Raw genomic sequence first — 12206 nt, forward strand, 5'->3', positions numbered from 1 at the left:
AAAAACAAAGGTACATATCCCTCTAAAATATTATTTGGTCATTTTTCCAGGAGGGAGTATTGATATCTACATACAAACTCTCTGTGATAACTCCACATCCCCCTCAGATCCAAGCAGCTGTTATGACTTCTGATGGTTTGTCCTCTCTGAATCTCAGTTTTCTTATCTCCAAAGTGAAGATAATAAGAACTGTTGTTCTCAGATTATAGGACTTAAAAATCAGGATTATCCTCAGTGGTCAACTGGTCCAACCCCTTCATTTTTCAGGTGAGGAAACAGGCTCAGGCACTTATTTGCCTGTGGTCATAGCACCAGTATGACTGACCAGGGATTCAAAAATCAATCTCTCTCTTTGTTTCTTTCTCTCTCTCTCTCTCTCTCTCTCTCTCTCTCTCTCTCTCTCTCTCTCTCATTGGGTACAAAAAGGAGATGCAGTTAAGTTTTTCCCTTACAACCATCTTCCATCCCATCTCATTCCCCTGTCTAAAGACAGATTCTATTAGCAAGTCTATTGTATCCTTCCAGAGATGTTCTATACATACGAAATAGACTTTTAAAAAATGATCACATTTTATACAATGGAAGCATCTTGGTTTCTTTTTTTTTTTTTTTAATACAGAACTCTACAGGTTGGCGATTCCTCCATTATCAGAACATATAGAGCTGCCTTATTCTTCACACCCCCATGTTGTGAATTAATTTACATAATACAGAATTCAAGAATTTAAAAATATGCAGTATGATGAGTTTTAGAAAATTTATGTAGTTGTTCAACCATCACCCAAATCTAATTTTGAAATATCTCTTTTCAATAAATATTCAAACTTTTGCTTATTTTTGTTTGTCTTACGATTACCAGATTTAAATAATTATTTATGTAGTGTATAAACCAATCTTTACTACATAAGTGTATTGAATATATTTCCTCCTAGTTTGGGGCTTGTCTGCTCATTTTTATAAAGTTATCTTTTTCTTGAGGGGCAAAAGATTTTAAGTTTGATGAAGTTCAATTTATCAATTTTTTCATTTGTTATTTAAGCATTTCATGTTTTAACTAAGAAATATTTGCCTAATCCCAAATTACCAAGATTTTCTCCTATGTTTCCTTTTAGAAATTTGAGAGTTCTAATTCTTCTATTTAGGTCTATGGTCTACTTCAAGTTCATAAGTGTGTCGTGTGAAATAAGAGTCTATTTTTTCTCTTGCATTTAGATATTTAATTGTTCTAGTATCATTCATTGAAAAGTCTGTCCATCTCTCATTGCATTACCTTCATCTTTGTCAAATCAATTGATCATAAACCTGGAGTTCATTTATATTCTGTTCCCTCCTTTATAAGGGTTGACTAATATTCCATTGTACAAATGTACTGTACTTAATTTAGCCATTCTATTACTCATGGAAAACTGTGCTAATATCTATTTTTTTTTCTGTCCTAAATAATGCTATGGCAAATATGTTGCAGTGTGGGTATGTCTTTTTGCACATCATAAGTGTATTTGTAGGATAAATTCCAAGAGGATTCAATGTTACATTTTGATAGACATTCACAAATTGGCCTCTGTAGAAGTTTTCCTAAATTGCAATTACACCAGAACTTTCTGAAAGCACTCTCCAGAATCCCAGAAGCAAGTGTGCACAGAACGTTTTCTTTTCTTTTTCCTTTTTTTTTTTTTTTTTTGTACCAAGGGTTGAACGCAGGGGCTCTTAATTACTGAGCCACATCCCCAGGGTCTTGCTGAATTACTTAGGGCCTTGCTAAGTGCTGAGGCTGACTTTGAACTTGTTATCCTTCTGCCTCAGCCTCCTGAGCTGCTGGGATTACAGGCATGTGCCACCACACCTGGCAAAAGGTTTCGTATTTGAAAGTCAGGTAGGCAAAAATTTGCATCTCAGAGTTTTAGTTTGCATTTTATTATTATAAATTAGGATGAGTATCTTTTATTTTTAACATGTTTAAAAGCCAGCTATGTTTCATTTTGTGTGAAATCTGTTTCATGTCATTTGCCTGTGTTTCTGTTTATATTAGGCTTTTTGTGATGCACTTTATAAATGTTTTCCCTAGTTTTTTGTCTTGATCTTGTTCACTGAGTTGGACCTGCAGGAACTTTTCATTTTAATGTGTAATAAATGCTAAGACTTTCAAGTAAAACTAGCAAGCTCCTCCCTACTCTGATTCAAAAAACAAATCTCTGCATTTTTCCAGTATTTTTATGCCTTCATTTTTTAAAAGACAATTTTTAGTACAATTTAGGGACACAGTAAGTTTTTATTTCTAACATTTTATGACTTTGACCTATGTGGAATTTATTTTAAGAAATAAAGTAAGAATATGTTTGTTTTTTTCCTAAATAGCTACTCAGTTGTCCTAACATCATTAATTACACAATCCAACTTCCCCTCTGATATCCAGTGCTATTTTTATCGTACACTAAATTCCCATCTGCATTTGGGTTCCCTGATCTGCCATCTATTCATGTGTCAGTGAGCACACTTCAACCTTTATTCTCTGACTGCAAGTTTAGCTTTCTCTCCTGCATTACTTACATTCTCAAAATGACACATGGAAAGTGGAAGAACTTTATGAATTGCTCTCAATAGTACTTAAATCTTTTCTTATCTTCTTCCAGATGCCACTAGTTAACAAAAATCAAACTCTATGTAAATCATTTTGAAAAATATACTAAGATAGTAAATCTATTTGGAAATATAGGGAACCAAGACTCAGGTACTACATTCTTGATGCCAATGAACAATTCAGGGCTAATCCCTGAGCCCTTAATCTTCCATAAGATTCAGCAATTTGAGGTAGACCATATGTTTATACGTATGTGTGTAAGGCACTTGTGGCATGTACATAAGAGATAACTATTAAGTAAAACATCTCCCCCTCACAAGTTATCTCTATTGGTTCAAGAGCAAATATATTTGGTACTTTATGTACAAAACTAGGATAGGATCTGCTCATTGTTAAATGTCCTTCCCAATTGCATGTATTAAAGATGTGATGCCAAAATTCCTCTCCTAGGAGACTCAGAAGAGGCACAAAGGAGCCCGTGTGTAATTCATGTTAAATAGTGGGGTGTGTCTGAGCAGATGGAGGGTGTAAAGTCACACAGAAATGAGATTGTCTTCTTCAAAATGATCGACTGCACCTTCTTTCCCTAAAACTAGGCTCTCTGCTCCTTCTCCAATATCCCTGTTCAGATCCAGGGCCCAGGTTGCAGCCAGTAGACAAGTCCCTGGAGACCTGCACCCCACTAAAGATGAGGGATTATGTCGTGACATCACTGGTGTGCCAGGAGGCTGGACGGTGTTGGAGGAGAAGCCCATGTGCATGCTGCATTGCCGGGACTCAACAAAGATGGTGCACAGAGCAGTCCCTCTGTGCCCAGCTTCCTGCAAAGCTAGGTAGAAGGCAAGATTCTAGATAGACTGGCTAGTAACCTCTTTGAACTTTGTGTGTGTTCCTTATCCTACAAAGTCAAATTCTAACATCTCAGAACCTTATCCTGTTGGGTTAAGTATAGTGCTCCTTAGTACTGCAAATGCTCCATGTATACACGGCTTAGGATAATGCTAGAAGACCTCTTCTCGTACTTGTTGCATGAACTGAGGAAGTTCTCTGGGAGCTGGGGGTGAGGGGAAGGAGTCTCCACTCTGCTGCAGGGAGGAAACTCCCTGAAGGAGAAGAACTGCCAGTGAGAAACAACCTGATGGGCCCTGCAGTGGTAACCGAACCACAAAGCAGCCTTAACACAGCAAAGCCTCTCTGCACTTCCCGTGGAAGGAGGCCAGAGGGTCTCAGTGAAGGGGGAGAAGCCACCATCTCCATTTAGGCAGAGGCCCCGTTTCTTCCCGGCTGCAGCAACCAGAGGCTATTCCGGTCCTCTCCCTTGCTCCCTTCCGGCCCTGTTTCCTTTCCCCACCCCTCCAACAATAGTCCCCTCTTGATTTCTGTTCCAAGAGAGAACGGTGAGTCCCCAGAGCAAAGGAAACTCTAAGGATTCTTTCCGCAGCATTTTCTAAGTGGGAAGAGTGAGGTGAGCGTACTGGCATCTCCTCCTTGGCTGGGATGCTGGAGGTCAGGGTCCCTCTCCCCTCCCAGAGCACAGCACAAGGGTCTCAGCAGGATTCCTTGCCCCTATTCTGGAGCTTTCAAGGAAGAAGCTGGCCGAGTACCCATTCTCCCTGGAAAACTACAATGCGCTCTCTCCCATGCTTTCTAATTATGTATTTTTTTTCAAGCCACTGAAAAAAAGCTGAACTCCTTTTTAGGGCAATTCTCCCAAATTTGCACCACTGCCCTCCCTGGAGATTTTCCTATCCTGAACCAGTGCCTTGAGTAATGTGCAGAGCCTTGGTTCCCACCCAGACTCCTTCAGTCTAGGGAAGGGCCTAGGAATCCTCCCCAGGCAACTTTGATTCCCACGCTCTGAACAGATTTGAAAACCCAAACTCTGACTTTACCTGAGCATATGATCTTTTGGTATAGAGTTAACTTGCTGGTTGAGACCACAATCAGCATGCGTAATGTTGCTCAAAGCTGAAGAGAATGAGCCCTTGTACAGTAATGTCACTATCTAACCGAGAGTTCCGCCATCTTGGACATGGAAAATATTAACTAATGGCTTTGTAACTCCCTGGAATAAGGACACACATTCCAAGATCAGGATGTGTTCAACAGGTCAAAACCATTGAGTCAGTGCTACTCAAACTTGACCACGCAACTGAGTCATCTAGAGGTCTTGTTAAAAGGTGGTTTCTGATTTAGCAAGTCTGGGGTGGAGCCTGCAGATCTGCCTCTCTCACAGACTTCTGGGGGATGCCAAACTGCTGGTCCCTGGACTACATTTGAAGGGTATTGCCTGAGTGGACATTTAACTTTTAAATAATGATTAGCTATTGTTGACCTTTTCTCCTTCATGCAAAATCTGAAAACCGCAACAACAGTTTAGTGAAGAAAAGCACTTACTTCCTCTGGATTATTTGTCTAAAAAAGATGTTTTTGCCTTTCTCTAAGATGGGAAGAATAAAGCATTTACTTCTTAGAATGGGAGAATTCGGTGGAATAATGCATCTTGGAAGTCCCCAAACTTGGTAATGACTCCTCACGACACAGTCATTGATGTTGGTGCTGCTGGGGCTGCTGTTGTTATATTAATTTCCACTTGGTATCAGTGACCACATAAAATGAGGTCAAAATGGGGACACAATGCATCAGGGAAGCAGGAGAGTGGGTCAGAATTGCCTTTGTGTCTCCTGGTACTCAACACTAAAGAGATAGGCTTTATCAATGTGAATAGGGAAAGCTTTTTCAGTTACTACTATAAATTAGAGAACTCTTGGACTCCAAAGGTGTTAAATGTAATAAGAATCATCCAAAATCCCAATTTGTTATTAAACATTTCTATTTATCACTTTAAATTTGCCAAAGAAATGTAAAACTGCCGCAATCAAGTATTTTGGCTATCTTCATTGTCTTTAATTAAATAAAAGAAATAGTATTGTGCTCAGCAAGGATATCACATTTCTGTCCCAAAATTCACCCCATGGTGTTCTGTAAACTCACCCTTAGTGACATCCCTTTAACTTGGATTTACAGCTTTGCCCACGGTAAACCAGAGCACTGCACATTCTCAAGGCTGAATCCTGGCTCACATCTCTTTTAGTCAAGGAAAAACAAATGATCATTTTCTCTGTCTTGCCAAAAACAATTTGCTAACCCTTCATCTGCCCAGAAAACACATGGAAATAAAATGCAACTAACAGTGTCTCAGTGTGTCTATCTGATAAATGTTTAGCTCCCCCAAATGGGGTGGGGAGAGTCCTTGCAAAGATGACTTTTTAACAGACTTGTAGCAGCCCCGTGCACAAAATGGTAGAGCAAACCCACATGATTCCAGTCAATTCAGGTGAGGAATACATCTCTCAAGCTGACTGTTTGGCATTATCTAGACTCCAAAACTTTTAACAAACTTTTTTTTTTTTTTTTTTACTAATTAACTGCTTCATTTTGCATGATTAAAGATAGCATATTTCACTCAACAATCCACTTATTCATTAATTCATCTATTCAACAGATATTTATTGTGCATCTATCAAAGGCTATGTGCTATTCTGGGCACAAAACAGCAGTGAATAGAACAAAGTCCTTGTCCTTGTGGCACTTACTTTCTGGTTATATGACCACCTGATGAAGATATAGTTTTATTCTTTTATCTAAATATCATTGTTTTGTGTCAATGAATTTGGTTTTTGAATTGTAAAAAGAGTCATCATTAAGTTAGCAGCTTCTGAGAGGACACGTCAGTGTGGTGGTCTTTGTGTTCTTGTCAGATGGAGACCTGTGTTCACTGCTCTGTTTCATTAACCATGTAGACAGATGACGGGAGAGTGAGGTAAGATCAGGAAAGGTAGATCAGAAAAATTAGAACAACTTTTTAAATAAGGTACACATTTTTCTTATAATGAAAGTCAATTTAACATGACCTGAGTGCTGATTTTTCAAATGCCATTATCAATTCTTTTGCCTTTCCACATCACTGTTAACTTAGGGAGAAGGATATAACTCCGAAGACCAGCTGAACATAGCACATAGGGTAAGACAGTTTAAAAAGCAAAATCTTACGAGATCAAACCTACTAATAGTCTAAAAAAGAAAATAGGAAAGATTTAATATCTGTCTTTTCTTGATAATGAAAGATATATATGTAAGATGCAAATGATAAAGAAATGCATACATTAAAAGTGTTATTCATACAGAATTATAATATTTATAGTCCCAAATAACTGATTCTTTCATGGTTTATATAGTCATTCCTTGGTATCCCTGCCCTTCTGTACAGTGACTTAGTATTTGCATATAAACTACACACACCCTCCCACTTACTTAAAATGACCTATAGATAATTGGTGATCCCTAATACAATGTAACTTTTGTAAACAGTTGTTACACTGTATTATTTAGGGAATAATGACAATGAAAAAAAGTCTGTATGTATGTATTCAGTAGAGAGGCATTTTCCCCTAGTCTGTGGTTGATTAAATCCCCAGGCCATGGATATAGAGAAACAGAGAATTGATTATATATACTTATTGAACACTGATCAGTATCATCAGATTGCTTAACTGGCTGGGACATTTCTTATTCCGTAATACCAAAAGTTTCTAGAATAACAACCAATACCTTCAAAACTAACTTCAAAAGAGAACATCCAGTGCTGAATATAAGCTTCATTTAAAGGCATGGCTCTCAAAGCATGCATGTAGAGTTAGCATCCATGCCATCCTGAAGAAGACGGAGCAAGAGACCAGCGTCAGGATATCAGCAGCAGAACTGGTAGGTCTTCCTGGGCAGTGGGCACAGCAGGAGGAGCGTAAACAAGGAACCAGCTGAATTCTGCTAAGCACTCACACACAGATCACTGATTGAGTATCTCTCCATCATTTCACAGATAAGAAAATCAAGGTCCAAGGAAATGAAGAAACCTGTCAACTGACCATACAGTGAGAGGCAGAGGTTGGATCAGAACAGAAGTGCTCTGCTTTTGCTTCTGCTGCATCCAACCACATTAAAAGTTGCCTTTTGTACAGCAGAGCAGAAGAAATCAGCTTCAAATTGTTCCTCTAAGGTGAGTGTTCAAACAAGTCCCTCTTGTATCAGAGCCTTTTATTCTGACATAAGAAACTCAAAGTTCTGGGCTGTTGGTGGTAGATTTCTTAGTTATTTTTGCTGTTGCTCATTTTGCTTTTGGAAAGGGGAAAGAAATGTAAGACCTAACGAAGAGTATCATTATGATTTGATGAACTAACAAGCATGTAGAACTAACAAGCATTGACGTTCAGAGTGAGAAAAAAATAGCAGCTGGATCAAACACACCCCACCCACACCCCCGTGTGACATGGTGTCCTCTTGACTGGTGTGAAGGTGAGTGGGTTGCTGTTGGAATGTTTGAGGACAGGGAACTCCAAGTGTGCTCAGCCCTGGGTTGGGGGAGAATGTGTCACTTCCAGGGCTTTTCTCTCTGGCTGAGTCATGGTACAGCCACCATGGTGTCCAAAATAAGTATCTGCAGCCCTCTACAGCCAGGGAAAAGGTCACCAACAACACAGAACTTGAGAGCTTTGGGAAGTGGGTGAGAGGAGAATGCCACGTCATGTCTACTGCACATTCCTTTAAGTCGTGGTCCAGAGCAAACTTGCCCCTGCTCTGAGCTCTATCAGATACAGCTGACCTTCAGTGAGGCTAAAGCTGGTGCTTTTACCAGAATCAGAGGTGAATATCAATACATTGAACTCTACCTTCTTTTATAAGAATTTGGAGTCCAAAATGTGTCAGCATGTGCCCAACTGTACACCTATGGGGAATAAACTTTGTTCTGAAAGATGCTTGGCACAACATTGATCAAGAATAATGATCCAAATTACATAAGATTGAATTCTATTCACTCTATTTGTAAAAATACGGTACTCTTCAGTGTTAATAAATGGCTCTTGAAAAATCACAGCTGTTATTGACTGACTCCTACTACTTGTCAAGCATCATGTTAACTGCTTTATATTAATAATCTTATTTAATTCTCAGAACAACTCTGTTATGTTGATGTAGTTTTATGTGTGGAGACACTGAGACTTAGGGTAAGGACCTGGCCTAAGGCCCATGATCAGTAGGTGATCAAGCTGGAATTCAACCCAAATTTGCATACAACAGAACCAAAGTGCTTTTGATGTTCTGTTGACTCTGATTTAAGTTCCAGCACCCAGAGCTGCAGGACATATATCCTCACATAATTTCAACTGTATATTGGGGCTGAGGGGGTAGATAAGTGATAGAGTGTGTGCTTCGCATGCACTAGGTCCTGGGTTCAATGGCCAGCACCTTGAGGGGGGAAAAAAGCATACAACAAATTGGGAACAAGTTATGTATATACTTTTGGCAAAAATTAATTAACAAAATCTTGTGTGAGTCAAATTCTGCATCATTCCAAACTGGAATTCCCCTAATGATGCCACAAAAGTGCCTCTGATGACCCCAGAGAACAGTCACTCTGGAAGTTTCCAGAAATGCCAATTCTCTCCTTGGAGTTGAATTAAGGTAGTTTGAGTGGTAGCGACATAGCCTAAACTAGTCAGTGGCTACTGTCCTCAGGTAGGCAACTTTCCCCCCAGTGTCCAGTCAGCAACATTCTCATGGCAATGACATTACAATGTACACAGAAATATTGAAAATATTTTTTCTCTTAAAGAAAATTGCATGTTCCCCACTCCTTAAACTCAAGTCACAGTGAAGACGGTGCTAGAGTGGCCTTCCCACCTTTGCCTTTCTTGTCTTTGGTCAGAGTGACTGCTTTCATTCATGTTGCATCCAATACTTTTATTTAATAACTAAAACTAGAGAGTGTCTCGTGCTGTTGTTTTAATTGGGTCCAACATTAAACATTATCAAGGAAAAATGAAACCGAAAGAAGCAAGTCAAGATCGCAGCCCTTATTTTCTAGGATCACAGTTGCTGATAAATGATGTGAAATGCCCAAGATGATCAGCCTTGGCTACTTTTTGACTTGAAGATCTATGAGACAGGGGGTTGGGGTAGGTGGCAGGGAACTAGAAACCACCAGCGACTACCCTTAGAATCGCTTTGCATCCTCAAGCAGGCAAACACTAATCACTCCTCTTTTATGGTGACTCTAAGGAAAGTTCTTTGAAAATAGGAGGACTAATGGAACTTTTGTTCCTACATAACAGTCCAGTTCCATCGTATTTTCTCATTAAGATGATGGCTCAGTTTCACATAAAGATTAATTACTCGATTGTGGGGAAAGCATAATTTGGCCAAATTAATTTTAAAATGAGAGTCCAGCTATTTTTATTATACTCTTCACATCCCAGGAAATGTCTGCCAGTACATTTCATAGAAACTAATATTGTAAAATATATGCATGGCTGTTTCCTCTCACCCATTTAGCACCTCTCTGAGTTAAATTATTGATACCAGTAAACACACAGAGTCTTTTGGAATGACCTTGCTGACCTATTTTTGACAACATGATCTCGGCTCCCTCACGGCTTGTGGTAATGAGTTCTTGGTAACATTATCCTTTCCAACGAATTTAATGGAAGCAAGTTGAGTCTTTAGAAACTGTTCGTGTGTCTAAGCTCCACTAGCTTGCTGTGTTCTATTTGGCGCTTGGAAAACCAGGCACCGAGTGAATGTTTTTCAATCACATCTATGGCTTCGTTTTTCACTCCTACTGACAAAGCGATTAATCTTAATCATCCCATTCTAGATGCATGCTGGTTTCCAAAACTAAAGCTACATGCCCCAAAATCTTTGCCTCCTTTTGTGTGACAGATGACATCTTCCATCAACAGTCAATCACAAATTTACATTCAACCCACATGTGGTACCTGAACACCTAAGCCCCTCTCCAAGTACTGTTCCAAAGAGACATTCCCTTCTTATATTTCCTTCCTACTTCATTGACGCAGAATAACAGTCACAAATTAACAATCCCCTTTTGGGGGATCAGGTGCCGAATGGAAAGAAAAGAACAAGAGAAGGGCAACTTAATCCAGACAATATGTAATAAAAATCCCAGAGTGAACCACAGTTCTTAACAGACTCCCTGAGAAGGTTCCCAGGGCACAGCGCTGAGGAGGAGTGAATTCTCCAGTAGGACACATCACACACTTCAGTGGCTCCTGGTTAACCTTGCCACGTTATCTGTGCCAAAATTCATATTTCACACAGTGTCTTCCTTAACCCCAAAGCAATTCTATTTCCAGTTCTGTCAGCCTCAGATCCACAAAACATCAGTATTCTCCTTAAAAAAAAAAGTATAACCTTAAATTCTGGGTCATCTATCAGTCGCCCTGTGATTAAGGACTACACCCAGGAAGGTGTTTCTGTGGAAGATGCCCAGGGCAGTCTCCATCCCAAGGACCTTGAAATGGAAGCAGAAAGGATTGTGTGGGTAACTTACCAGCTCCTGAGGTCAGAATGGCTGCAGCAGCCCCACCGCTTTACCTGGTCCCTGGCTTTCTCTGTCTCTCTCCCTCTCTCCCTCTTTCTCTTGTGTACAGATTGCAAGGAACTTAAAGAACTCGCAGGGACAGTGTTTCAAATGACTTAAGAAGAACAGGAACAATACTTCGTTCTCTTTTTCTCAGATGAGTACCTTCGGGAAGAAGGAAGGAAGGGAGGGGAGAGGGAGGAAGTCAACAACCCTTTGCTTTCCTGAAAAAAAATAAGGAAACAGAAGATAGACATCTCATTTTCTCTTAAACAAAATGTTGGAAGGGGCAAAAAAAAAAAAAAAAAAAAATTGAAAGAAAGAATTCCTCAAATATGCTTTCTGCCCTGGGAGCTTTAAAAAGACGAAAACGCCTTAGTGGCCTGTCCTGTTCAAATAAATGGTGTTCCAGAAAGGCAGGCTCTCCTGAGTTTGCAGCCTCTCATATCTGGTTTGCAGAACTGACACAGCCAAAAGGGAACAAATCCTGTCATGTTGACTCTGAGCAGGGGACGCCTGGTCCGTTGTGCTAACTGAGGCAAACCTACAGCCTGGGAGACGGGGCCTCGTGGCTGGACAGCCAGGACTTTTTGCTTTTCCTAGGCCCTTGGAAACACCAGCATTGCTGCAATTCCTCGGCTACCTCTAGATCCTTAGAGTTCTTCCAGGATCAAATAGCAGATTTATGCACTGGTCACTGAGCTTTATGCAGTGGACCAAATCCAGCTTCCATCTTTGCTGATGGACGAAAAAGGAAAAGAAGCCACTTACCACGGTGCTGCAAACATAGTTATCACAGAGCTGTTGTTTACATTGTCCTATTCTTTACATTCCTAAGGCTTCTTGGATGTAGTCACCTCTGGAAAACTGGAGGGCTATTTCTAATTTGTTTTCAAACCACTGTGAAGCAGCGTAGATCTTATGTAAATTAGCCACCGGTTTTGGAAGAGGATGGAGAAGCTGATTAGAAGGAGCAGAGAAAATGGAGGGAACATCCTTTACCAAGGAGGGGACCGGTGAGTTCAGGGGACAGGCATCCTATGTAAGGAGCACTTAGGAATAAGCTTGGTTTAAATTGCTCCAGTTTTTGTATTTGCCTCGGGTACTTCATTCATCTGGTTATGACCATCTTCACCACAAACAGGAACCAGCAGTTACATGGACCTTTGTGGCAGCACGAGAAAAACCAGC

The 12206-nt window shown here is 40.1% G+C and overlaps 1 protein-coding gene across 1 annotated transcript in view; it reads right to left on the reverse strand.

The window, feature by feature from the left end:
* Window positions 1-11296, reverse strand: part of ZNF366 (zinc finger protein 366) — a 66651-nt gene extending 55355 nt beyond the window's left edge. The window contains exon 1 of the mRNA XM_079144078.1: window positions 10986-11296. The gene's annotated coding sequence lies outside the window, so the exon portion shown is untranslated. The remainder of the gene's footprint in view (window positions 1-10985) is intronic.
* Window positions 11297-12206: the final 910 nt, after the last annotated feature.

Source organism: Sciurus vulgaris (assembly GCF_902686455.1).
Source record: "Sciurus vulgaris genome assembly, chromosome: 6".
Taxonomy (NCBI): domain Eukaryota; kingdom Metazoa; phylum Chordata; class Mammalia; order Rodentia; family Sciuridae; genus Sciurus; species Sciurus vulgaris.